This window comes from Arvicola amphibius, chromosome 6 (assembly GCF_903992535.2).
Source record: "Arvicola amphibius chromosome 6, mArvAmp1.2, whole genome shotgun sequence".
NCBI lineage: Eukaryota > Metazoa > Chordata > Mammalia > Rodentia > Cricetidae > Arvicola > Arvicola amphibius.
In genome coordinates, this window is record NC_052052.2 from 15,640,646 (window position 1) to 15,668,349 (window position 27,704).

The window sequence follows — 27,704 nt, forward strand, 5'->3', positions numbered from 1 at the left end:
CCCTGCCTCCCTCCTGCTAATCCCCCCTTACTGGTAGGCCACACCCTTGTGGTAATACACAGATTAATAGAAATGGGTTAATTTAAGATGTAAAAGCTAACTAGAGATATGCCTGAGCCATTGGGCGAACAGTGCTGTAATTAATATAGTCTCTTTGTGATTATTCGGGTCTGGACAGCTGGAAAACATAAGAGCAATCTCCATTCATACACCCTCTTGTGGTTTCTTGGCTGGTGTTGAAACATAAGGCCCAAAAAAACGCTTCGCTTTCTGGACTTTTCTTGTCTGCTTTTAGCAGCTAGGACTTATCTGGTCATGGAAAAAACAAGCAGCAGAATAAGAAGAATGGCCACGGCAGTGACAGCTGAACCACCAGCAAGTTGAGCTGCGAAAGTGTAGACAAGTCTGCTGTCAAGTATTTAGGGCCAGGAGTCTCAGACACCCCAGGCCCAGGAGCTGTAACATTGGCCACTGAAGGGCCTGGGAAATCTTGACTTCCTAGGCTATATAAGCACTGGATCCACGGACTTGACCTCGAGAAATAGCTGTCAACCATGCAGTTTTGCGTATGGGGAGACGTAAGGTGCAGGCGGGGATGCAGGGAGGCCCAAAGTCCACTGGCAGAGTGAGACTTGAATCTGGACTTATGCCTCATAGATCTGGGCTAGTTGGACCCAATGCAGAGGGACCTACCTAGACTGGAAACCCCTGAAGCCCACTGCTCTGCTCACAGTGCATGCCCTACTCCAGTCAGTGCTCAACAAGTACCAGATGATGGGTGATGGGACCTTGGCCACACCAAAGTCTTCAGCAGGTGTTTTGGGCAATAGGATGCAGAAGAAATGGGTGACCTGGTAAGAGAGCAATGGGATCTTCATGACCACACAGAGGGAAACCCTGGTCACTTGCAGACTCCTAATATCTACAGTTTCTGTTGTTTTCCTTTCTTTCCTTGGTGAGAGAGTAGTGACGGGAACAGCAGTGCATGAAGTCACTGCCGGCAGGTGAATGGCCTGGCCTCTACCTACCCGCACTTTCTGCAGTCCTTCAGGGTATACCTTAGGAGCTCTGTACAGGTTGCTGAGCTGTCAGAAATACACTGTAGAGTATGCTTATCAATCTGGGCCCTCAGTGCATACTGAAGCCTGTCAGATGGTCATCCAAACATTCTAGGCTCTGAGTGTGCCCCTGCTCCCATCCCTAGCTCATTCCCCTGGCAGCTATGAAGACAGAGTGGAGGCTCAGAAGAGGTCCTGGGCCAGCACAGCCAGCTCCAAGCTGTGTCGTGGGGGAATAGAATAAGGTCTCTGTCAAATTAAATTTTCTGCACAGTGAGCCTCCTGTCACCACCACGCTGCCACTCCACCCCATCAGCACCTTGGCACTGCGTCCCCAGCTTGGCCAGATGAGATTTGACTGAGTCTTTCTGGGCTTCAGAATGGGATCTCTAGCCAAGAAAGAAGCTGTGAAAGAAGCCAGGATGGGCGATTCTACAGATGGGATCAGAAGCTCTACAAGACCCATCCTTTCCCAGGGTCTTTCTGGGTGTGCCACACCCTATGCTATTGACTCTGGCTTCTAGAACTTTCCTGAACTTCATTTCCCAGTGGTGTCTGATCTATGGGGATGTCCAAGGCCAGGTTCTACGGATGAAACAAGCCTGTGCAAGCATCTGAAACTACGCAGTATGAATGGTTCTCATCTGTTCCCGATTGAGAGACTGCATGTAATGCCTCCAATAAAAGTGACTTGGGAGGGAATTTCCTGAATCCTCGGGTAAGTGGATAAAGATGTTTCAGGAGTCTGGGGTGGTGGGAGCGGGAAGCCTGCACACCCTGCACAGTTGGCCCTTCCTTTTGGGATGTAATGAAGAACACAGAACCGTCCCTCTCCATCCTCTGTCCAGGGTTGTGTGTCTCTTCTCTTGAGTTAATTTCCTGCTGGCGGCCTGCTCAGCGTGAGGGCTGAGGTAACCTACATCTCTTCTTTTTTGGATCAGAGGCTGGGGAAAGGAGCCTGGGTCCTATGGCATTCTCCAGAAATGGCTTTGCCACCTACAAGTGTCATTGGAAGGGTGGGAGATCTTGGGGGTGGTATAGTGTGATTTTTTTTTTTTTAGCAGTAAGGCACATAGTAAATGTGACTTGTTATCCTAAAGCATTTAATGTAGGTATGTGAGCATGTGCATGCCATACAACCTGTATGGTCTAAGGACAACCTTCAGGGGTTGGCTCTCTCCTTCCACCATATTAGATGGAGGGATAGAAAAGTTAGCTGATTTGGTGGCAAGTGCCTCCACCTGTTGAGACACCCTAAAAACCCCTGGCTTGTTATTTCCTCAGACCAGCGGTTAGAGTTCCACAGAGCGCCTCACACCTGAGAGAGACGGAGCTACCCCTTCTTCGTCCCTCCTCTCCCTCCTCCCCATACTCCACTCCAGCCCATGCCCCATGGACCTGGATGGAAGGAGAGGAGATGGGCTGAGTCAAACTCAACGGCCCCCAGAGAATGAGAAAGTGCAGTGGTCCAGGACTTTGGAGACCTCAGTAGAGTCAGGGTATGGCCAGTAAGTCAGCATTTGACCTTGTGGCTCCACTTTCTGTGTGTGGCCTGGAGATGCCTGGGTGGCATCCCACTTCCAGTACACTGAGCCAGACAGATAAGGAAGGTGTCCTTTTGAGGTCTTTGCCCTCAAAGGGGCACCTGTAGGTGTTGGGTCCCCAAATCCCCCATTTCTAGGTGCTTTGCTTGGTGTGTTTCAAGGGACTGGTACATGTCAGATCAGGGCAGGGCTCGGAGAGCCAAGATGAGACCCCCCCAACTAGCCAGACAAGCCTCAACATAGCCCAGACCTGCGTGGACACTGGGAAGACCCATCCAATATGTCAGAGGCTCAGAGCACTGGACGGGGAGTCAGTCATCACTCACGGGGGCTCTTGGAATTTGAAATCCAGACCTAGTTAGGCTATTTGGCTGCTCAGAGAAAAGCCTCCAGTCTCCAGAAGACAACTGTGGACCCTATCTACTCAAAATTATTTAATGAGCAAAGAAAATTTGAAGGTCCTCTAACTGAAGGCAGCTAAAAGTGTTCCTAAAGAAGGATGAATGGCCCCGCCCCCGGAAACTGACTCTTACACCATGAATACAAAGGTGACCAGAGAGGACTGAGGACCACGTATCCACGGATAAAACAGGAAAAAGCAAACACCCTACCAAAAAAATTGTGATTTTGGTTCAGCAAATGTGTCCTCAATCCAGCACCAAAAAAAAAAAAAAAAAAGCATTAGCCATAAGATTAAAATAAGTGGGTATGGGACCAGGGTGTGATCTCCAGCACCCATCTACAGAATGGTTTACAGCACTTTGAAAACTCTTCAGTCCCAGGAAGACACCCTCTTCCGGCCTCTGCAGACCCTGGCATGGAGGTTGTCATGCTTTGAAAGAAAACAGCCCCTAAAAAGAGTGGCACTAATTAGGTGTGACCTTGTTGGAGGAAGTGTGGTCTTGTTGTGGAGGTGAGCTCTGGGGTCTTACATATGCTTGAGCTACGTTCAGTGAGACAGACCACTTCCTGTTGCCTATCAAGATGTAGGACTCTCAGCTCCAGCACCATGTCTGCCTGCATGCTACCTTGCTTCCCCCATGATAATAAGAGACTAAACCTCTGAACTGTAAGCAAACCACCACAATTAAATGTTTTCCTTTGTAAGAGTTTCTATGGTAATGGTGTCTCTTCACAGCAATAGAAACCCTAACTAAGACAGAGGTGGTATGCATACAAACATGTGGGCAAAAACTCTGATGCATAAAATAAATAAATCTCTAAAAAACAAGTGGGCACATTGAGCTTCACCAAAATCAAAGTATGGCACTTTGAAAGACTATTAAGAAATGAAGAAATAAACTATATACAGAGAGAAACTACAGAAAGATCACTTCTTCAGCCAGGCAAGTGTAGAAGGCTAGCATTTGTGAGGTGGAGGCAGGAGGATCAAGACAGAAAGCTTGAAGGAGGAAGTCCCTCCCAGAAGCTATTAATAAGAAGGGTTACAGGGCCGGATGGTGGTGCACACCTTTAATCCCAGCACTCGGGAAGCACAGGCAGACAGATCTCTGTGAGTTCGAGGCCAGCCTGGTCTACAAGAGCTAGTTCCAGGACAGGCTCCAAAGCTACAGAGAAACCCTGTCTTGAAAAAAAAACAAAAAAAGAAAAAGAAGGAAGAGAAGGAGGAGGAGTAGGAGAAGGAAGAAGGAAGAAAGAGGAGGAAGAGGAGGAGGAGGAGGAGGAGGAAGAGGAGAAGAAAGAGGAGGAGGAGGAGGAAGAGGAGAAGGAGGAGGAGGAGGAAGAGGAAGAGGAGGAAGAGGAGGAGGAGGAGGAAGAGGAGGAGGAGGAGGAAGAGGAGGAAGAGGAGGAGGAGGAGGAAGAGGAGGAGGAGGAAGAGGAGGAGGAGGAGGAAGAGGAGGAGGAGGAGGAAGAGGAGGAGGAAGAGGAGGAAGAGGAAGAGGAGGAGGAGGAGGGAGAGGAGGAGGAGGAGGAAGAGGAGGAAGAGGAAGAGGAAGAGGAGGGTTATAACAGCGGGGAACATGGTCTGTGATGCTGAGCCTGGGTCTTGAGTGACCCATAGGAAGCTGAGCAGGCAAAGGTGGAGGACATTGTGATAATGGCCAAAGGTTCGCAGTGGGTGGAGCCAACCAAAACCTTACAAAATAGAATTCCAGTGAGTCTTTAACTGCCTGCTCCTGTGGGCAATCTGTGTTTTCCAGGACCCTTCTTAGTGGGTGTATGTGATTGGCTGGTGCAGTGGCCCATGACCCATGATGCCGGGCCAGTAACTGTCAGCTTCCTCCATTGGTGTTGCTGGAAGGATGAGGTCTGAGCCTCCAGCCTCCAGGACAGTTGTCATGCCTACCGAGAGACACTGGAGAAATAGTGGTGCTGAAAGTTGAGCTGTGGATAAAGCAGGGTCTGGACATCAGACTAGCTCCAAACCGAGCCCGCCAGTGGTTAGGATCGGCTCTTGACCTTAAAGTTAATCCACCAACAACTTTCTTGTTCTGTTTAAAAGAATTTGAATTGGGATCCCATCTCTGGTGACCACACAATATGGTATTTGATGTGTACCCTTGGGCCAATGACCTGAGTTCAAAACTAAGCTAAGCCAGTTACTAGATGGACATTTTAGCGTCCTCTTATGCCTATGTCTCTCCATATATAAAATGGGACTCATTTGTTACATACGTCATGGGTCACTGTAGCCTTTCAGTGAAGTATGCAAAGAATGTTTAAACTAGAACTCAGCGTTTGTCAGTCAAGGAGAGATGACATAGCAAGGAACTGTCACATCTCCGTCTCGAGTCTATGATCTTCTGTTGTCCATGCCAAACAGGCTTCTCTGGTCACCAGAACCTAACGTGGAACTCACTTCACCTCTAAGCGCCAGCTCAGCAATTGTCCGAACACGTCTCAAAGACCCCTTGCCTCTCAAATGGGGTGGCCGGACACCTGGAACTCTCCCTCCTTCACCCATCCATCCCACGACTTCTGACTTCTGGGCATCGCCAGACCCTGTGATTCCACCCCCTCCTAACCAAAGTGTGGCAACAGCACCGGGTCCCTGCCTCGCCCCAGGCCGGCTGTTGCCTGCATTTTCACGGCCTCCCCATGAGTCACCCGGGCTCCGTTTCTCAAGTTTCCTCCACCATCTAATTTTCTCAACCTTGCCTACACATTTACATCACCCGGGGATGTTTACAAAATGCGGGTGTCCTTCAGCCTACCAAACAGAAGCAAAGCTGTCACGCTCTCTGAGTGACCACAGCTTGCTCCCAGCCCCTTTGTGGGGCTGACTTGGGGATACTAAATGAGCAAACAGGACTTTACCGGTTGACGGTGACTCTGTTGATACGGGTCTGTCTTCAAACCTACCCCGTCCCCCACACTCCCACCCCTCACCCCGTCTTTCTCTTCTGAGACATTGCATTGTGGACAGGGGTGGCTTCTTGTCCATACGGGGCCGATGGCTACCTCTCTGGCTTTGGATGTCTGACTCACTGGTCTTTGAGATCTGGCCTCTGACTTGGCGGGCATTGCTGTGCTGGCCTGGGCCCCTCTTGGCCTGAGGCATGTGCCCACATCCCCTGTTGTTGATGGTGGCCCAGCTATCACCTCCCTGTGGCTTCCTTGTCCTGATCCTATCCGGAGCTGTGGACTCCACCCTGGAGACATTTAAGGTCTTAACAGTTGCCGGGATGAACAGGGCATCTGAGGTACCCTGCTCTAGATCCCCCCCCCTTGGTGTCTACGTGAACCAGCGGCACAAGACAGATTGGCACAGTCACATGCTCTCAAATATCCTGGGCATGTTTATGGGTGCCAATGCTGCCTGTCTGCCCTGTAGCGGGTCCAGCAGTGCCCCCACCCCATCTTTTCTCTTCCTCTCACTTTGCCTATCCTCAGGTGCCATTCTCTCAAGAGTAGGCAATTCCTTGTGTCCTTCCTGGTCACTTTGTTCCTCCATACAAGGCTGGCTTTGGAAATTGTGACAGTTGGCTCTCTGTCACTGTTGCCAATGACCTGAGAAAGTCGGCTTGAAGCATATTTTGACTCCTAGTTTTGGAGGCCTCAGCCCAGGGTTGCCTGGGTCCAACTGCTTTGGGATCTGTGATGAGGAGGCAAAGCAGGGCAGAAGAGCGGAGTGCAGCTCATCTGGTGGCAGGCAGGAAATGGAAGAAGGCCTGTCATTATACACTGTCCTCCAAACACCCCCCCCCAAAAATGTAGGTCAGTCTATCGGTGGTGGAGTCAGTTCATGGGCCCCTCCCCAAATCCCTCCCTTTCAGGACACATGCAACTTGGGGATATTTGAGATGTAACCTGTAATAGTCTCCCCATCTCTCCCCTCTTTCTCTGGGCTTTCACTAGTCCTTCCTGACTTGGAATTTACTATGTAGATCCCTGCCTCTGCCTGCTGAGGACAGTGTCACCCGATTCCCCGCACTTACGCAAGCCAGCACAGAGTCTGTGTTCTCTCCTTGCTCTCTCCTTCCTTGAGAAATAAGTCTCTTGGACTAGGAGGCAGAAAGGCATCAAGACCACGAGTTTTGTGGTAGAAACAGCCTTTCCTGAAGATAACATCCTTCCACAGGAGAAGAGATGTTGAAACTCTCAGACTATGGGCTAGTACCGGGAAATATTGATCAGGAGTGGAAAGGGAACCAGACCTGATACACAGTGCGAAGGAATGTTAGAAGCAGCGTAGCAGGGGGAGAGGTGAGCCAGACAGCAGGATGCGTGTGGGTCTCTACAGCAAAGTCTAACAAGGCCGTTCTCGGGGTTTGAGAGCGACTCAGCGCTGGTGAGAATCTTTGTAGAGGGGTGTGAGGGGCTTTGGAAGTCATGGGAGTTCTGTGTCTTGCATAACTGAGTGACTGCATTCCGTTGTCAGTGATTGGTTTGTACATAGGAAAGGGTGGATTTTGTTGTATGTGAATTTGACCTCTGAGAGGCAGGGCTATCTGTCAGTGGTAGACTAAAGCTTGCCTAGCACGCCAAAGACAGTGGGTTCCATTCCCAGCACTGAAAAATAATTAGGCCTTGGCACAGTGGTTTTGTGTTTTTTGAAAAAACTTAGAAATGACACTGTTTTATATTTTAAAGCAACAACCCCACTTCTTTTCTGAAGCCTGCTACTCTGTCCCCTGGGTCATTCCTTTTCTCCTCTGCCCGTTAAGCCAGCTCATGGGCTCCTCTTGCGCCCATTTCCAGCCCCCTGGCTATCTTCGGGCTCTGTGTTCCGTGCCAGTATCCCTCATACTCACAGTTTTTCCCTCTTTCTCCCAAGTGATAGCTAAATTCTTTCTTTAGATTCCCATCTCGATCCTTCTAGATTATACATTTGTGGTCCCCAGGCCCTAGTACAACGTCCACTTCACCCTGGAGTTTGCTAAGCGGCTCTGCTGGCTGTCGGCATGTGTTTGCTAAATGAACAAACCAAGGTAGTTCGGTGGGGCTGAAACAGTGGAGCAGATAGCAAGGCAGAGAGCTAGGGAAAGCCAGGGGAGCATGACTGAACCCCCCAGTACTGAGGTGAAACTTGGGGGAGGAGAAGGCAACCTGAGAGGTCTCCTGGGGCCCCGCCCACCCAGGCAGGGTGTGGAGTTGACAGATCACAGCATGTGCCCTCCAGGGACCAGGAAGAGACTGGCTGTTCCAAGCCACACTCAGGCGTCACTAACAGTATTTACCAAGTGTCAGTCACAGACTTGGGGTAGGTGTGGGAGGTACAGGTTGTTCCAGCTAGTTCCATCAACCCCCCCTTTCCACCCTTGCACATTCTTCTCTTTCCCATAAAGATCGGTTCTGTATTGACAGTTTCTGTCTGCACCCAAACAGGCAGGGAAAAAAAAAGTCCCATCAGGGGTCCAGCAGCAATGTTAACGTATTTCCAAGAACTCGGGCTGCCAAGACCCACAGGCCCAGTCGGCTCCCACCTCGGAGGCACTTAGCGCCTACTTGAAATCAAAGATGGCTTGAGGAGGACACAGAGCCAGTCCAGGCCCACGCACGACCTGGCACCCACACCCTGCCAACCACCGAGGACAGAGCGAGTGGGGATGGTCACCCCTGCCACGAGTGGCTCTTAGCCAGCCAGCAAACATCCAGATGCCGTCCATGTGTGTTCAGTTCTGTTTGCTGAGCCTGCCGCTATTGAACAATCACTTGCGTCGTGTTTAACGTGCGGCAGGAACCACTCCAAGGACTTCATAGAGATAAGCTCAACGCATCCCCCATGAACCTTCAAGATACCAATTCTCCTGCTGTGGAGACTGAAGCAGAGGACTGGGAACTCACCTGAGATCCCACCACAGGTGGAGCAGCAAAGCCAGAGAGCAAGACCCAGGTAGCCGGCCCCACAGCTCATACTCACATCCCCAGGCAGCATGCCCTTTACTGTCGTTAATCTGCTCAGCATTTCGTGAGTTCTTTCTGAATTTGAGGCACTTTGCAAGGGGCCGTGGATGCAGAGAGTAACTCTTACCATTCCAAACAGAACAGGGAAGGGTCTCTGAATTTGAGGCACTTTGCAAGGGGCCGTGGATGCAGAGAGTAACTCTTACCATTCCAAACAGAACAGGGAAGGGTCTCGCTTGCCTCTGCCTTGGGCACAGGGTGTGATATGTTAGCAGGGTCGAGATTCTGTTTGGTGAGTGACCAAAAGTGGTGGCATTGGAAAAGGTTGCTGAGTTTGGAGCCTGAGAACTTGGATCTCTGCTGCTGGAAAGGAAAATGTTTGGACATGCTCATCTGCATTCAGGTATGCTGTGGGTCCCGCGGGACTTGTATTTAAAGAACGAAGCCTAGATAAGATATTAATGTCCTCCAAAAGAATGATGTCTTCATGGTGGAATCTCAGGCACCCACCGAGGAGATAATTGGGTAGGTGGGTGGCCCCCCCATCACACTGTCACTGTCCGGCCGCCTCTGAGGGCCTGGGAACACAGACGGCTGCCGGCTTTGCCTGTGCCAAGTGCTCTGCTTGGAGATGTGAGTCATAAGCCGATCAGAGGGGAGCCTGGCTGTGAAGCCAGGACATATGTCCACCCTTCAGACAGATAAGCCCATGGGGACCAGGCAGGGCTTGTGGGAGACAGGGCCAGGCCCTCCATGCCGCTGGGGGATGAGGCATCAACAGCCTTGTTCTTGAGCATGGGTTGGGTTGGGGCTGCTTCCCTGAACTGGGAGGAGCCAGGGAGGAATTGATGGAAGCTCCAGAGCTCCCAGGGCTACTCCAGGGGGATGACTACTCTCCAGGGGCAGAGATGGCTACCCTGCAGTGGGTTTCCCCACTGAAACCAGGAGCACAGACTCGTGGTGCCAGTGTCCTTTTGAGGGACAGAGAGGGCTGAGACTTGCATTGCTAGTCATCCCTGGAGGATCCCAGAGTCCCCATTTGTGACTCTACTGCATGGGCCCCAAGATGCCAAGGGAGATGACAGTAGTGGGGCCTTCACAGACTTGCTTGCCTCCTCCAGGGGTAGGGTGGAGCCTCAAAGTTCTCCTCTGCTAGGTGGTCTTCTGTACTACTGAACGTGACAGAAGTGACACCTGTCTGCACTCAGGAACATCTGCACCTCAGCCTATACAATCCTCTCCCTCGCTCTGTGACATGGAACAGCTGCCCTACCTCCACCCCCACACCACCACCCACCACCCCCGCACCCGCCGCGTACCGTATCCCACTTCTCCAATGAGGAAATGAGGCCCAGAGAGGCAAAGGCAGTTGCTCAGGCTGGCTCAGAAGTGATGCAGCCAAACTTCAGACCTGTAGGCAAGTGTAGATCTGTGGTGTTGTGTTGCCACCCCCAGAGGCCAGCTACCACCTCACCCTGACCCTCACACTAAGCTAGGCCCTGGCTCAGCGGTGAACAAGGACCATGGTTCAGACATCACAACAAACACTACGAACAACAGCAAACACTAGAAACATTAACAGCCATTCTTTGATCAGAGTCTTTTAAGTGTGATGCTTCCTGGAAGTCAGTGTCCTGCCCAACACACATATACACATAAATACACACACACATGTGAACATACACATGCACATACACAAATACATATACATACCTATACTTATGAACACACAGAAGCATACACAGATACATTTACACATGCAATACACATATATACAATAATGTATGTGCATACACTCAAACACACAAATATGCATACACATCATACATGTGTATACACACATACACACATGGCTGTGAGAACATGAGGGCATCATTGCTTAGATTTTCACAGAATAAGGAAGCAGAAAGCTTGGGTGGCACTGGGCCAATCTCTAACCTATGAAGCCTGCTCTCCGGTTACCCTCCCCCCAACCCTCAGCTACGCCTTCCCCGCTATGTGGCAATGCTGTGTTCATGGCTTTTCTTTTGCTGTGCAGAAGGAATGGTCTATGTTTAGCTTCTGGTTCCAGGGTATAATAGTCCATCATGGCAGGGAAGGCATGGCAGGAGGAGCAGAAAGCTGGGTAATCAATCACATTTTATCTATGCACAGGGAAGCAGAGAGGGAGAACAGGAAGTAGGACGGAGCTATAATAAAGCCTGCCACTCCGTGATGTACTTCCTCCAGCAAGGAACGGAGTGTTCACATGCCTGAGTCTATGGGGGATATTTCTCATTTAAACCACGACATTCCATCCCTGGCCCCCATGGGCTCACAGCCATATCATGGTGCAAAGTGCACTTGGTTTGACTTCAGAGGTTCCCGTTGTCTTTAATAGTCTAAATGCCATTCAGAAGTTTCAAGTCTCCTCCTCTGAGATTCAAGGCAATCTCTTAACTGTGACCCCTTTTAAAAATAAAATAACATACTTCTAACATACAATGGCACAGAATATACGTTCCCACCCTGGAAGGAAAGGACAGGGGCATAGTAAAGAAATATTGGGTTAAAGCAAGACTAGAATCCAGCAGGGTAAGCACTAAATCCTGTAACCCCATGTCCAGTATCGGGGCTTCCCTTTCAAAGGGTGGCTCAGCCTCTCCAGCTTTTCTTCCTTTAGCATACATCTCTCTCTTGATCTGTTTTCACTCCCTGTATGTAGCTTTCCTAGCGCATGTCTCCCAACTCTGGCATCTCCAACATCCTGAGTTCTCCACTGCAACCCAGTCTTCACAGTCGTGGGATCAGACGTGGCCACTCACACACAGCCTCCTTGCAGGGACTCTGACCCGGCCACATGTTGCCTAGCCTCGGTGGCTCTCTGGAATGGTGATGTAAGATTCCGTGACCTCCTCAACCTTGCATCTCTCATCTCTAGAACTCATACCAAGTGGGTGACACTGTCAAGTTCAGCTGACTGCTCAGGATGGAGTCCCAGCCCCTGGGACCACAGTCTCTCTGTGCTGAAGCCGAAGAAACACTTCCCCGGCTTTCTGGGGAAATCTCTTGGGCTCTCTCCTTTCTTAAGGGAGCCTTATGGGTGTGGCTTTGCCCGCGGGGGAACATCTCCATTGTTCCAGGGCTGAGCAGGAGGCTTCTCTTTAAAGACACTGATCTCCGTGGCAATTCAAGCCTCTTGCTTATAATCACAACCTTGAACTTCCTCCGCTGGCCTCCTCTCCGTGCTGCACACTTCACACTTCGTTCCTTTCTCTCCCACCTGCTTTCACTGTAGAACTCCTTAAGGAAAGAGGATGCCACCGACTCAGTGTTACACTGCTTGGAAAGTCTTGGGAGACAGGCAGAATGCCCCCAGATTTTTAGACAAAGTGTCACACTAACGGCTAATCGCCAAGGTCCTAAGCTTGCTTTCTCTGAAACCCCATGAGCTGGGCCTTCGCCGTCTGTGTTTCTCTAAGCACCATTAATTTCCAAGCTCACACAAGAATGACCCATTAAGCTCTGCATGCAGGACTCAAAGTTTCAAATCCTTCCGCCAAATACTCCAAAGCATGAAAGCCACCGGGTCAGGGTTCTCACAACAACAGCTCCTCTTCTGGTACCAGTTTCTAATTTAGTTACTATAGTAACTAATCAGCTATTAAGTGATAAAACACCCTGACAATGGCGACTACAGGAAGAAGGGATTCGTTCTGGATTATGGTTTCAGAGGGGATAACAGTCCATCATGGTGGGGAAGGCGTAGCAGCATGAGCAAGAAATTGGCTTGTTATATTTAATACACACACAGGACGCAGAAAGGGGAGCAAGAAGTGGGTGGGGCTAAAAACCCTCATAGCCTACCTTCCTTAAGGTTCCATAACCTCCCCAAACAGTAGCACCAAGTGGGGACCAAATGTTCAAATATGGTAGCCTATGGGGGACATTTCTCGTTCAAACCATCACACTTGCCTTCTGCCGTAATGGAACCATGTCTGCTATGGTTCTTGAGTTGTCTCTGTTAAGCATTTCATCACAGCACTAAGGAGCATGCTTTTCAGCAAACCCTCACACCTCCATGGTGACAGCATCAGAAATACCAGGGACACTGTAACAGCCACTCAGACCTACAGTGGCAACCAAAGAGGTCTCAACGAAGAAATGAAGGTCCATTCAAAGCCAGGAACTCACTCTAAGTCACACAGTGACATATAATGGGGAGCAGAGTCTCCCCAACTCCTGCCAGGGCTTCACCCCACCCTGTCAGAGCTCTGTCCTACCCCTGCCATGGTTCTGCCCCATCCTGTCAGGATTCCACACCACAGTCCATCCTGCAGAAGCCGGAGACCTCCAGGGACACTCAGCACAGATACACTGATCCAGGACCACAAAGCCCTGGACCACGGGTGCCCAGAGCCTGGTGGAGGACTCTCTTGGCAGTGCTCCTCCTGTCTATCAGACAACCTGTGATGCTGATACCCACACACACCCTCTTCCTGGCCTCAGAACCAGAACAAACATCACCCTATACTTCATCACCAGGCATGCAAAGCTGACCTGCCCTGTGACGAAGACACACCCTTTTGTCCTGAGGCCCGCTCAGCTAGGAGGACAGCCCGCTCAGCTAGGAGGACAGCCCATATGTGCAGAGAGACAGACCAGGCCCAGTAAGAGTCCCACTGAGGCGTCTTGACTTCATCGGACACACCATACTCTGTCCCGGGCAGAGGGCAGGGGAGAATCACCCATAACTGCCTCCAGGGTTGGGCTAGAGCCAGGGAGGCCTGAATAGTTCCTCTGGCTAGAAAGTCCAGTTTCTCCGTGCAGTCAGAAGGACTCTTTTCCTCTGTTTTGTTTTGTTTTGTTTTGTTTTGTTTTGTTTTGTTTGAGACAGGGTCTCCTGGAGGCTGGGCCTGGAACTTCCTCTACGGCTGAAGATAACCTCAGACTTCTGATCCTCCTGCCTTCACCTCCAGACTGCTGGGATTAGACGTGCACCACCATGTCTGTTGTAGGTGGTGCTGGGGATTGAACCCCGGGGCCTCCCGCATGCTAGGCAAGCACTCTAACTACCGAGCTACACTCCCAGCCCTCACTAGGACTCCTTTCGAAGTGAACAGGGGCTTCTCCTTCCTACCCTGCTCAAGCCCTTCCGTGGAGCAAAACCCCTTGGTGGAGTGGCTGCCACTATCCCTCTGACCTCATCCACGACTTTCCCCTCTGTCCCTCTGTCCCTGCCAGTTGCATCTTCGCTGCTCTCAACATCTGCACAGCGTATTCCAGACACCGGGCCTTTGCACTGGCCACGCGCTCGGGCGTCGCCATGGCTACCGTCACTGCCCTTTACTCTTCAGGGAGTCAGTCTCAGCTGGTTCTGCCTAAAACAGCACTCCCCTCCCGCCCCTCTGGCCCCTTCCAGGTCTATTGTTCTTCCAATCACAAATTCCTTCCTCACGTTATTCCTACGGTTTGCGTGACTCCGGAAGGTGAGGCCCCAGGTGCCCTCCCGTGAGTGTTTCTGTCCGTCTACCACGCTTAGGATGGAGCCTGGCTTGCCACATGTGGTGTGTACTGAGTGTTTTATTTCACACGGACTTCACCGCACAGCACTCCTACCTAGGAGAGAATCTACGGAAGGAGGGTGCAGGAACAGCCACGGTGGGCAAGCCCCCGTAAGCACGGGGCTGCAGCCTAACTCAGGGCAGGGAAGACATTGGAACCGGGTCTTCTTTGCTGTCTCCCCTTCTGTTCCCATAGCATGTGCTACATGTTGTTTGTAGACCAGTGTGGTTCTCAACCTTCCTGTTGCTGCGACCCTTTAAGACATGTGGGGATATTGCTTCATAACTATAATTTTGCCACTTTTATAAAATGTAATGTAAATATCTGATATGAGACCCCTGTAAAAGGGTTGTTTGACCCCAAAGGGGTCGTACTCACAGGTTGAGAACTGCAGTGTAGACTCAGATTTCCCATGGTGTGGCTTGACATCCTTTTTTCTTTTTTCTTTCTCTCTCTCTCTCTCTTTTTTTTTTTTTTTTTTTTTTTTTTTTTTTTTTTTTTTTTGAGACACGGCTTCTCTGTGTAACCCTGGCTATCCTGGAACTCATTCTGTAGACCAGGCTGACCTTGATCTCACTCACAGAGATCCACCTGCCTCTGCCTTCCGAGTGCTGGGATTAAAGGCAGGCGCCACCACCGCCACTGAAACAGGTGAGGCAGGTGACAGAAAAAACGGCAAGCGGACCCTGAGACAATAAAACAGAGCTCAAGCAGGGCGAGCTGAGCAGAGTGTTCTCGTTTGCATCCTGCTGATGTGATAAACATCACGATCAACGTCAGCTAGGGAGCCAAGGCTTTATCTCATTTTACAATTCACAGTCCAGTCATAGAGGGAGGGCAGGGCAGGCACCTGGAGGCAGGAACTGAAGCAGAGGCTGTGAAGGAGTGATCTTTATTGGTTTGTTCCTCACGGCCTGCTCGGCTGAATTCACACGCTAAAAGGAGCAGGACTGTGGGAAGCCCCAGGGACCCCAAAGTCCATGGATGAAAAAGCTGCATGGAATTTCAGAAAGGGGGGTTAAAGATTATTTGATTTCTTTTTTTTTTTAGTGATTGTTAAAGTTTTTATTTTTGAAAAATAGTAAGATTTGCTTGTTCTAAAAATTCAAAAGGCATCAGGGGAAAAATAATAAGACAGTAAAATTCATTCAGTGTTCAGCCACATGGTGGGCCAGCAAGCCTCCCATCAGTTCAAGTGTCTCTCTCTCTCCCTCTCTCTCTGCCTCTCTCTCTTCCTGGCAGCCCCATCACGCTCTGCGCTCTCTCTCTCTCTCTCTCTCTCTCTCTCTCTCTCTCTCTCTCTCTGTCTCTCTCTCTCTGTCTCTCTCTCTGTCTCTCTCTTCTCTCTCTCTCCCCCCTCTCTCCCTGGCAGCCCCATCTCTCTTTATAAATCCACGCAAACGTTTTACGCAAGTGCTTCAAGCATTCATGCTGATTTGCAGCCTGCTCACCCCCTGCCCTTTGTAATTTTATGCTCATTGTAAACTTTCCACGCTGGGCATATATTACTTTTATAATCTGGAACATTAAAAAAGCCAAAGACCACAAGAAATAAAGCAAAACCCACAAACACTGGATGAGGGCGCCCTGGCCAACTAGCGAGGCAGCGAAGAAAGGCTTTGGGGTTTGGCCGACCACAGACTCGGGCGGCGGCGTGAGCTGACGACATGGAGTGGGGCTCTGATTACAATCTGGTCCATGCTCTTGGGTGATTCCTCAGTTCCTGGTCTGAGAAAAGAAACGGGCCGTGCAAGCAGGCTTCTCTGGGCTCAACCTGAGGTGGCACTATAGCTGCCGTGAGCCCCACCTTGCGGGTCTTAGCACACCCACTCACTGCAAAACCAGTGTGACAATAAGCTCGCAAGTGTCCTGAGCATTCGCTTTGTGCCAGGCAGGGTTCTCAGGGAATTTTATATGTTCATTCATTTAATCTTCCCACTAACCTAGGACCATGGATACCCTGACAGTGTCATTTTTATGGGCCAAGCAACTGAAGTCCAGAGGGATGAAGTAATTTACCTGAGGTCACACAGCTTCGCGAGTATCATAAACAAAACCAGGAGGAGCAAACTCTGTCACCAGGCAACCAACAGCTAAAAGACAAAAACACAACCTCGCATTCATTCATTCATTCATTCAGCAAACACGAGCTTTGCAAACACTTATTTATTCAATCATCTAGTCAATTCTTATCATGCACCAGTGTGTGCCAGGCCTGGTGTCAGGCACGGGGGCAACAGAACAAGGGAAAGTCCCTGGTGCAAGGGAGAGATGGAAGCTCTGAGACAGCGCTGGGTTCTGGACCACACTGAGTGGGGAGGGCAGTCCTATGGAGAACAGAGCAGGGGGTGGGCTGAACAGAGGGCTGGAAAGGAGCGAGAGGCCACCAGGGAAGGTCTTTGGGGTGACAGAGTTTGGGGAAATTGACTTGAACACACAGAGAGAGGGGGAGTTGTAGGTGCAGGTGGAGTTTGTGATCCCGGCATGGAGAATGACAAGCACTGTGGCCCTGAGGCTGGAGGGAGCCCGGCACAAGCTTGCAAAACATAGGAACAAGAAAGAGGATGCTGGGAAAGAGCGAGTGGGAGAAGGGTGAGCCTGGAGCAGGCAGAAGAGAGACAGGATGGCCAGGGACAGCTATGACATCGCCCAAAAAACACCCACTTGAGACCATAAGGCATAAGATCTGATGTCCACATTTGAAAGACCACTGCACTGGGGACGGCACCATCAAGGGATGGAACAGGCTGCCTGGGCCCAGGGACCAAGCCGCTGGAGCAGAGTCGATGGTAAGGGGTGCCGGAAGTCAGTATCTGTGACCTAGGCACTGCCCTCCAGATCTGCTGGTAGATGGATGCAGGTAGGAAGTGAACGGGAAAGACAGTTTTCCATGGTTGGAAAATGGATGACCTGGGTGTTATGGGCCTACAGGACTAGATAGATAGGAGGGGCGGCAGACTCAAGAGTGCCATCTGCCTGGAAAGGTGGCAGGACACCTCCAAGAGGAACCAGAAAATCTCAGGCAGAAGGCAGAGTGGGGCAAGGGTGGACTAGGGTCAGCAGTGTGCAGGAGACGCTCCCTGCAAACTCAGAATGCAGGAAGTCACCTAGGGAGGGTGTGGCAGATACTGGAGCACAGGCAGAGCCCGGGAAAGGCGGCAGACAGAGCCTATATGATGGTTAATAATGGCTGTCAACTTGGCAGGATCTAGAACCACTACGAGTCAACACTGGGCGTGTCTGTGAGAGGGTTTCTAGATTGAGCTAATTGAGGTTGGAAGATGCGCTCTGAATGTGGGAAGCACCATCCCATGGTCCTGGGCCAGATAAAGAGGAGAGAGTGAGCCGAGTATTAGCATTCATTTCTTTTTCTACAGGCCATGGACGCTATGTGAGCAGCTAGCTGCCTTACACTCCTACTGCCATGACTGCCCCACTGTGATGGACTGCGCACCCTCTAACTGTGAGTCGGAATAAACCCTCCCTTCCTTCTATTGCTTTTGTCAGAGCAATAAAACACGTACTTAGTACAGCCTGGGAGGTTGACATGTCCCAGGAATGTAGATATGTCCCATGTGTGTCAGCTTTATCCTTTTGAAAGGCAGGCAGATGTCCATGGCCAGGGTGGGAGGCAAACAGGAACCTATGATGTCCTGGGACAAGACCTTTAGACAGGAAAGGGTCTGGTTTCAAAGCCGCCAAGAAGGAAGGGAAGAGGTGGGAAAGATCCATCCCCTTGGATCGTGGAAGCCACTTTCTGAAGGCATGTCCACTATCTCCAGGTCCCAAGCTTCCAGTTCAGTTTCATGGGGAACCCACTTCCCTCTGTGCACAGTCCCAAGAAGGCACTGGCCAGGTGCTAGGTACTCCCTGGTCTAGTCTACCAGACATAGGCCATCCTGGCCAGACAGGTGGCCATGCATGGGGAGCTATCTGGGACTCTGTCACAATATCTCAGTCTCCCCCATACTCAATGTGACAGCTCCAGCCAGGGTCTCAGCCTGCCCCTGTCTGAGATCACTGAGAGGACCACATATTCAGAGGTGTCACTGGTCACCAGCCGTGATCAGAAGCAGATCTGAGACCGTCTCTAGCTGCCTTTTCTTCCCCATCCTCCATCTCCTGTCCCACAGGACCCTCTGGCCTAGCCATCTCTCTTGCTCAGGGATCTCTGGTCTTATCATTCCTGGCTGACCTCCTCCCTCTCTTCTAGCTGTGCTGTCTCCCACTGTCTGCTGAGGAGCAATGGGAAGACTCACAAGCTATAGTGAGAGACGGTGACGGTAACATTGACAACAATAACGACAACCACAGTGGTGGTGACAGAGTCTGCAAGGGTGCTGATGATGGTAATGACCATGACTCTGTAGATGAATGCGGTCCCCTTGCCTCGTTCACCCTGACTGATCAAAAGCAACTTTTTATCCACCAGATTCAGAAAAGACGTTCTGACCTTGACCTCAGTGGAGTGACAGCCACAGTGTTGCTTATTAAGCACTCACTGAATGCGTGGGCTGGGCTGGGCTCCTTCCACTCTGACTCCAGCGGTAGGAGACAGATGCTCTTTGTGCACATACTTTACAGTTTGCAAAGGTTGAGTTACTAAGAGGAATGAATTGTGGGCCGGAGTTTAGAAACGGAGTGGAAGAGACTCAGGCTCCAGGAATGATGGGTAACAGCAGCGTCACCTCTGTCACCAGAAATGGGGAGCTGGGATTGCACATTGTCTTAGGTGTGGGCAGGATGGGGCACACCCCTTTGAACTGTGCCTGTGAGGAGCATCTGTGGGTCCCTGGCCTGTGGCACCTGATTTAGCTGCTTAGAAAATGGAGAGGGATGGAGGCGTGAGAGGTACCGTGTCTGCGTGTCCCCTGGGGAATGTGGCAGCCTTTGCATTTTTGTGGCATGAAGCGGAAATTTGAGATAATAAAGAAATGAGGGAAAGAGAGACAGAAATAAGAAAGAAAAAGCAAGGAAACAATAAACTGTTAGCATCTCACAGGCGCCAGGCTGGGCGAGGAAACCGCTAATGAGCCCCAGCTTCTAATTCAAACCAGACAGATAAAAGCCACGTGGTCCTGGTCCCAGTGAGCATGGAGTGCATCCCCACCCCCCAGAGCCCAGGCTGGGGTGCTCTGCCCAGAGAAGAGCAACCTCAGCTGCTGTCTGCCTGGCCCCCCAGCATGCCTGCTCTGTTCTGGAGATCTATAAAGACATGAACTTCAGCTCACTTTCTCTAAATGCATATTAATTTGTTTAATCAACTTCCTTGTATTTTGACTATTGGGCCAGGAGTTCACCCTTCCAAGTACTGACTTCCTTGTAAAAATTTCAGAAGCAGGAGCCTGGGCAAACTACAGTTGCGAGTCCAGGGTTGGAACCCAGCGTCGTCTGCCTATTAGATTCACAACCAACACACAGCAGCTCCTTCTCTCTCTCTCTCTCTCTCTCTCTCTCTCTCTCTCTCTCTCTCTCTCTGTGTGTGTGTGTGTGTGTGTGTATGTGTGTGTGTGTATGTGTGTGTCTTTGTCTCTCTCTGCCTCTGTATCACCCCCACCTGCGCACCCAATCATGGGTATCAAGGTCGACTCCACATCTTGGTTGTGGGCATCACACTGCCATGAGCATGGGGAGCAGGATCTCCCCCACATTGAGATCTCATGTTTCTGAATAAATACCCAGAGAGGGTTTGCGGTACCAGAAGCTGGCTCTATTTTAATATTCTGAAGCACCTCAATGTTGTTCACCACCTAGGTGCTCACCTGCATTCCCAGATGTTCCTCCTCCATGTCCTTGCTACCGTAGACTCTAACAACCCCGTTCCTGCAGGTACATCCAAAAGAGAGGAAGTCAGCCTGACCCTCCCATGTTCCCCGTACCTCTAGCCACAGTACCCCAGATCCAGACTCAACCTAGGGAATGACTGGATAGAGAAAATGTAGTATCATTATAACCATTGTGCTGGTTAACACTGATATCAACTGGAGAGGATCCCCTAGGAGATGCAGCCCTGGGCCTGGCGGTGGGGGAATCTCTAGACGGGGCTAACTGAAGTGGGAAAGACCTACCCTGAATGTGGACAGCAGCAGCATCCCTGTGGGCTGGAATTTAGGGCTGAATCAGAAGGATAAAATGAACTGAGCACCCGTCCCTCTGCGGATGTGACGTGATCTGCTGCCTGGTGAACTGTGCCCTCGAGTCGTGAGCCAGAGCGAACCCTTCCTTCTCATACCACTTTCGCCAGGCACTTTGCCACAGCAATAGAAAAAGGAGCAAATACACGCCCAACGGAATGTTATTCAGCCATAAAAAAGAATGAGATTCCCGCCATTCGAGGCAGCGTGGAGGAGCCTGGCAGATGCTATGAAGTGAAATAAGCCAGGCACGGAAGAATAAAGACCAGCGCAGGCTCATTCCCGTGTGAAAGCTGAAGTTGCTCTCATGGAAGCAGGGAGTGGAGTGTGGTCAGCAGGCCAAGAAGGGGGTGGGGCGAGGAGAATCAGGGAGACGGGCTGGTGAACAGGTTCAGAAACAGCTGGGAGGACTGCTTTCTAGCTAGCTATAGCACAGCTGGGCGACCACTGCCCACCACCCACAGGAGTTCACACTAGCTAGAAGACTTCGAAAACTCCCAACACAAGTGATAGAGGGTAGCAACGATGGGCATACCCGTTTCCCTGTGCACCCACCGGTGTACCAACTAATCCCGACTGCCTACGTGAATACGCACAGGTAGAAGCGTCAATCACAAAAACATATAAGGACCTGAGAAAAATATGTAAATTCGAGTTTAAAACACAAAGTGTGATGGAAGGGACAGAGGAAAGCACTGGCCTCAGCCGACTTCTTGCCCTGTGAGAGGTCGCAGCCCCCTTCTGAGTGTCTAAGGAGGGTGGACGCTGGTGCCTGCCTGCCTACCAGCCTGAAGGCTAAAAAGTCTCGTGACTTTCCTGTCTTCTTATCGGGGACATCCTGCTGTGACCTCCCCGGGTCTCTGTGGGATAAAATCATGACCGGTTCTCCAGCACGGAGGGCACTGTTCCTTGCATTTCTGGTCTGCATAATCTATGCATTTCATTGTAAGAGACAGGATAACTAAAGGGAGAAGAGACAGAAAGAAGAAAACTGATGTGGAGAAAAGAGCCAGACTGGGGAATGGAGAGGAGGGGAGGACAAAGATGTGTCAAAAAGCCAAAGATTCGGGAAGAAAGAGGAGGGGAAGATGTGGGGCTTAGGGTGGGACAGGAGAATGCCCAGCTAGGCGGGGAGGAGCCAAGGCTGACTACTCTCTTCTTCTACCATATGGATTCCAGGGGCCAAACTCAGGTCATTGGGCTTGGTAGCAAGCACATGTACCTCCTGAGCCATCTCCGGCCCCCTTCCCCAGGCTCACTCTGGACCACGGAGGAAGAATCTGAGAGTCAGAGGGAGCCCAGCCACAGGCCTGGGCTGTTCCCATCTGTCTCATGACTCATGACTATTGGGGGTGGGTATGTGTGCACTCCCTCAGAAGTCATCCACCCATCCCCCTCCCACAGCCCATCCAGAGTCCCGGCATTCATTCCCCCTTCCCTCCATACTGACCTGTGTTTGAATGCCAATGGTTCTAGAAGGTCACCAGTGGCTGGCAGCTCCAGGACCAAGTTGTCCAGAGAACAGTGAAAGTTCACAGACCCAAGGGCAATCAGGCCTCGGGTCACCAAGTGACATAGCGGACACGAACAGGGAGGCATAGGATAAATGGCTATGAAACAAAGGTAAAGTTTGCCCTCTATACGAGGTGGTATTTGAGGATGCCTGGGTCCGAGCAGAAATAAAGTATCCATCCAGGTCACGAAGGCTTCTTAAACCCTGGAGCAAAGGGAAACCATGGCATGGTCCACTCCACCAAACCCCTCTGTGCACGGGACCTAAGCAGGCCACTGACTGGTCTTGGGGCTCGCATGGAGATAGCTTGAGGTTGATTGGCTGGGATCAGGTCAGAGGCACTGCAGGCTGGTCAGGCAGATCTCCATGAGGGCAGGTCACTCAGTCAGGATCGTATCTAGCCTACTTGACAGGTGCTTCGTCCTCTCTTTTCTCTGGGGAAGAACGAATGCAGTAACACATGGGACATTATTTATAATTTTCAATGTGTTCTTTTTGAGATGGGGGCCTCACATAATCTAAGCTGATGACTTTGAATTCTGGATCCTTCTTGCTCCATCTCCCCAAAGCCGAGATTGCAGGCATGTACCACCATGCCTGGCTTTTAATGTGTTTTTCTTCCTAACCACACAATCCATCCTGCTACATTGCACACTCCTGTGGTCTTTGTTTCACGATCATACAATCATCATCATTATCTAATTCCAGAATATTCCATTACCCTGAAATTTTTATTCCTCCCTTATCTCAGCCTCTAGTGACTAGCAACATCCTTTTCATCTCTATGGTTTTGTATGTCCTGGGCATTTCAGATGGCTAGAGTCGTGTGGTGTGTGATCTTTTGTATCTGAGTCTTTTCACTTAGCAATGTTTCATGTGGTAACATGTGTGAGTACTCCATTCCTTTCATGGCTGTGTAATATTCATGTGCTTATGTCACAGTTTTCTCACTCCTTCATGTAGGATGATCTTGAGTGCACTTAAGTTCTAGACCCAGTACTCAAATGTTCTCTAGGGCCAGAGCAGAACAGGCAAAGGAGCTCCATTTAGAAAGAGGAGGTGTGCATAGCTTAAGGAGCTCATGGCCAATCCTACCCCTCCTTGAAGTGCCCAAGAGCATTCCAGAAGTTTCCTGAATTCTGAACATTGAGAATGATTGCTACCTATAGTCCAAGTATTCTACCATGTTCAACCCAAACCACAGTTACCATGGCCCCAGCAGAACTCATGGGAGTGGCTCAGTAGGCATGGTATGAGTGGTCAACCAACAGTTGGGTAGAACGAATAGATGGAGGGAGGGAGGGTTGCAAGTGTGAGTGAGCAGATCAAAGGAATGAAGAACAGAGAAGGCGGATGGATAGAAAGGGATGGGTGGCCTAAGGGTTGGTGGTTGTGTCGGTGACTAGATGCCTGACAGGAAGATGAATGGATAGCTGAATGGATGGGTAAAAATATGGGTGAGTGGGCGGGCAGATAGATTGGTGATGCATGTGTGATTGGAAAATTAGGAAGGTAAATGGGTAAATTATTGGGAAGACAGATGATTGATAAGATAGGTAGATAAATGAATGGATGGATGGATGAGTGGATGGATGGATGGGTGGATGGATGGATGGATGGATGGATGGACGGATGTAAAGATGAGTGGGAAAAGGAATGGGTAGATGAATGGGTGGGTGAATAAAAATGGGTGAATGAATAGGTGGGTAAGCAAACATATGGATGGTTGAACAGATGAGTCAATTAGAGGATGGGGTTTGTGCTCCATCCTTGCCAAGCTCCACTATACATATGGGAGAGATGAACTAATGGACAGAGAATCCTAGCACAAGGCACAAGAGCCAAAGGGTCCGTTACTCAGGTGGTGAGTCTTAAATAGTGGGAGGAAGTAATCTTTAGTCCTTGGATTTCAGATTGAAAGGACCTCACTGAACTCAGCTCTGGAGTTTAGTGCAGTGCTTAGCACTTTAATCTCACTGTTGACTGAAGGGACAGCTTCAAGGAGTGAGGAGTTTGTTTCCCACCCAGTGTGTGAACTAAGAACATGACACTCGTTTTGTAAATGAGGGAAGTTGCCCAGCATGCCTAAGGGCAGAGTGTGGAATCTCTGGAGCCTGGAAGCCCCACACTCTTCCCCACCCCTAGAAGGCTTCCTGGTTCTGTCAATCAGATGTGGAATTTCCAGCCCTTGGATTTCATGTTCTCTTCTCTAGGACAAGGAGGTGCCTGAACCTACCACATGTCTATTTGAGGGTAAGTGTGTGTGTGTGTGTGTGTGTGTGTGTGTGTGTGTGCGTGTGTGTTTGTCAGAGAGAGAGAGAAAGAGAGAGACAGACAGACAGAGAGAGACAGACAGAGAGAGACAGACAGACAGACAGATACAGGGGAGAGAGACAGAAAGACTATTGTGGGCCAATTTATAAATAAAGCTTTATTGGCACATGGCCAGGCTTAGTCATGAATGTCAATGGTGGCTGTTTTTAGGCTATAGTGCCAGAACAGAAGAGTTGCCTCAGAGACTGAAGGCCTGCAAAACCCCAGACTTACTGTCTAGCTCCTTGTAGAAAAATAGGGCTGATTTCCACTATGGAGAACTTTTCCCCAGGTCCATATGGGTGCCTCCTTCTACTCTTTGGGAATCATTCCCAAGCCTCCACAAAGATCTGATTATTATAGATCTGAGTGAGACCTGAGCATCATCTTGCATGTTTATGACTTTGTGTGTGTGTTCATGTGTATACATGTATGGGATGCACATACACATGTATGGGAACATATGAGGTCAGAGGTTAATGTTGCACGTCTTCCTTGATCACACAGCACCATATTATTTGATGCAGTGTTTCTCACTGAACCCAGAGCTCACTGATTCAGTTAGCCTAGCTGGCCAATGAGCCACAGGGAGGCTCGTGTCTCTGCCTCTCCAGAGTTGGGATTCCAAGCATGCACCACGGCACTCAGCTTTGCATGTGGGTCTTAGGGATCTGAACTCAAGTCTCCACGCTTATGCCGAGGACGCATTTTCTTAGCTAGCATTTCTTTTGCTGTGGTAAAACACCATGACTGAAAGCAAGCTGGAAAAGAAGGGTTTATCTCACTCATGCTTCCAAGTCATAGTCCGTCGCTGAAGGAAGTGTGGGCGGGAACTCAAGGCAGGAACCCGGAAGCAGGGACTAAAGCAGAGACCATGGACAATTCTGCTTACTGCCTTGCTCCTCATGGTTGCTTAGGTTGCTTTCTTATAGAGCCCAGGACCATCTGCCTAGGGGCAGAACCACCCACCAAGGGCTGGGTCCCCCACATCAGTCATCAATCAAGAAAATGTCTCCACAGAGTTGCATATGAGACATTTTCTCAGTTGAGGTTCCCTCCACTCAGATGGCGCTAGCCTGTGACAAATGATACAAGACTTGTCAGCACAAACATTACCAACTATAGGCCATCTCCCCAACTCCAGAATCTACATTCTATTTTGTTTTTTGAGACAGGTCTCACTTTGTAGCCCAGGCTGGCCTGGAACTCAGAGAGATCTGCCCATCTCTGCCTTCTGTGTTCTGAGATTAAAGGTATGTGCCGCCACATCTGGCCCATGAAGATTAATAAAGGATCTTCTTTTTGAAGGTGTAATGACTGTTCTTGACTGTCAATTTGACTACATCTGAAACTAACTAAAACCCCAAAATGGAGGGCACACCTGCTTAATTTCAAATGGGAAGATCTACCAATCCATATCTTTAAGGTAGGAAGATACACATCTTTAATCCAGATCTAATCTGGCTCGTATCTTTTGCTTGAAGCCAATATAAGAATATGGAAGAAGGAAGCTTTTGCTTTTAGCCTGGTTGCCCTCACCTTTAGGCTAGCAAATCCATTGGCAAATTCCTCCATTGGCATTAGGGCCTACTTCTTTGGGATTCCAGTGTATACCGAAGACCAGTTGAAACATCCAGCCTTGCTTGTGGATTGAGTAACTACTAGATTCTTAGTCACAGTAAGCCGCTGTTGGATTAGCTGGACCACAGCCTGTAAGTCATTCTAATAAATCCATATGTGTGTGTGAGAGAGTGGCGGGGGGATAAATTCTGTTTCTCCAGAGAACCCTGACTAATACAGAAGGGTTCTTGGTGGTCCTGAGGCAGGATGCTCTAGTCTAGACTTTGAAACCTCCCAGACAGAGCAGGGATGGGATTCTGGCTCCACATCTGGGGCTCACATGTAGGCAGGTTGCTTAGCCACTCTGACCTGAAGTGTCTTTATCCATGTGGGAACAGCAATGCCTGCCAAGGAGCAGCTTAAATGAGACAATCTCTATGGGGTGTCCTCTGGGACCTTCATAGATGGGTGCTCCCGATGGACAGTTCTGTCCTTCCTGCTCCTGGACATGTTCCCAGTTCTCCAAATCTCCCTAACCCCCGCCCGGCCAACCCTCAGCTCACTTCAGCCCTGCAGGGAACCCAGCCTCTCATCTTTGATGACACCCTGGTCCCCAGGAAGGAGAAGAGTACAGCTGAGAAGCCTGGAGCCCTCAGTCACTTCGTCCCGAAGCTCTGCTGCTTTACAAATTTACTCTCAAAATATTTGCTTTCCAAGGCCACTATTTGCCCAGGGCTGACGTCAGAGGAGGACAATCAACTCCCCACTAGTGCTTTCAAAGAGCAAGGTCAGCCTCACCCTGTCCCCTCCACAGTCCCATTCCCTGGCTCCTCAGCCTAGTCTTCTGACCTAACCACATGCCAGCCGGAGGGTGACTTAGCAGAACAAGTTGGCAGGAGACCAAAAGAAAGGCAGGGTTTGGTTCCAGCCTGTGGCTGACCAGCCAGCCAGCCCCGGGTCATCTGGTCTTCTCCCTGAGTCTCAGTGGCCCCTCTCTGCCCTAGACAGCATCTTCCCTAAGCTCTGAAGCCCCTCACCCTGCCAGGTACCACAGTTCCATGCCTCTGGGATGCCCAGCGTCCCCAGGCTGGGGGACACCGGAAGTTCCCTGGCTCCCACTCTGTCCTTACCTCTCCACTGCCCTGCTAGTCCACAGCCATGAAGATGGCCCTGCCTTTCACCCATCAAGGCAGAAGATCAAGCTGCCCACCTTAACACATAGTCTGTTATCCTGAACCCCTGGGGGAGCACTTCGGGGAGTCAGAACACAGTCAAGCTTCCTCACACAGGCCAGAACTCCATCAAGCTGCAGAACATCCATCCACCTGTATCCCATGCCTGGCTGTGTTTTCCAATAAGAATCCCACACAAATTCAAAGGCAGAGAGACCTGTGAGGGCAAGCTAGGAAGCCCTGACCTTATGTATGTGTGCAACTACATCAAGGACACAGGAAAGCAGCTGGGCAGCGATCATGCCTCCAAATGACTCAGTAAGGGACACCCTGAAGTTCTTGGTGGAGAAGCTGGAGACCTGTCCCCCTGGAACACAGCAGTGGAGGCCAGGGGCTTAGACCCAGAAGGCTTAGAGCTTAGATTCCAGGCAGACCACCCCGTAGCTGGAGAACTGATAAAAAGTCACACAGAACCTCAGTTTCCCCAACTGTGTGATGGAGCTGCTGTGGCAAGGTTCAGAGACAACCCCTCTGTCTGAGGCAGTTTTAAGGACCTG

The 27,704-nt window shown here is 50.3% G+C and overlaps 1 long non-coding RNA gene across 1 annotated transcript; it reads left to right on the top strand.

Annotated features, from left to right (window-relative positions):
* Positions 1 to 8,737: 8,737 nt before the first annotated feature.
* On the top strand, positions 8,738 to 18,018 carry LOC119817885. Its single transcript, XR_005285955.1, has 3 exons — positions 8,738 to 8,900; positions 9,187 to 9,314; positions 17,833 to 18,018. It is a non-coding gene; the product is annotated as an uncharacterized LOC119817885 (long non-coding RNA).
* The last annotated feature ends 9,686 nt before the right edge of the window (positions 18,019 to 27,704 follow it).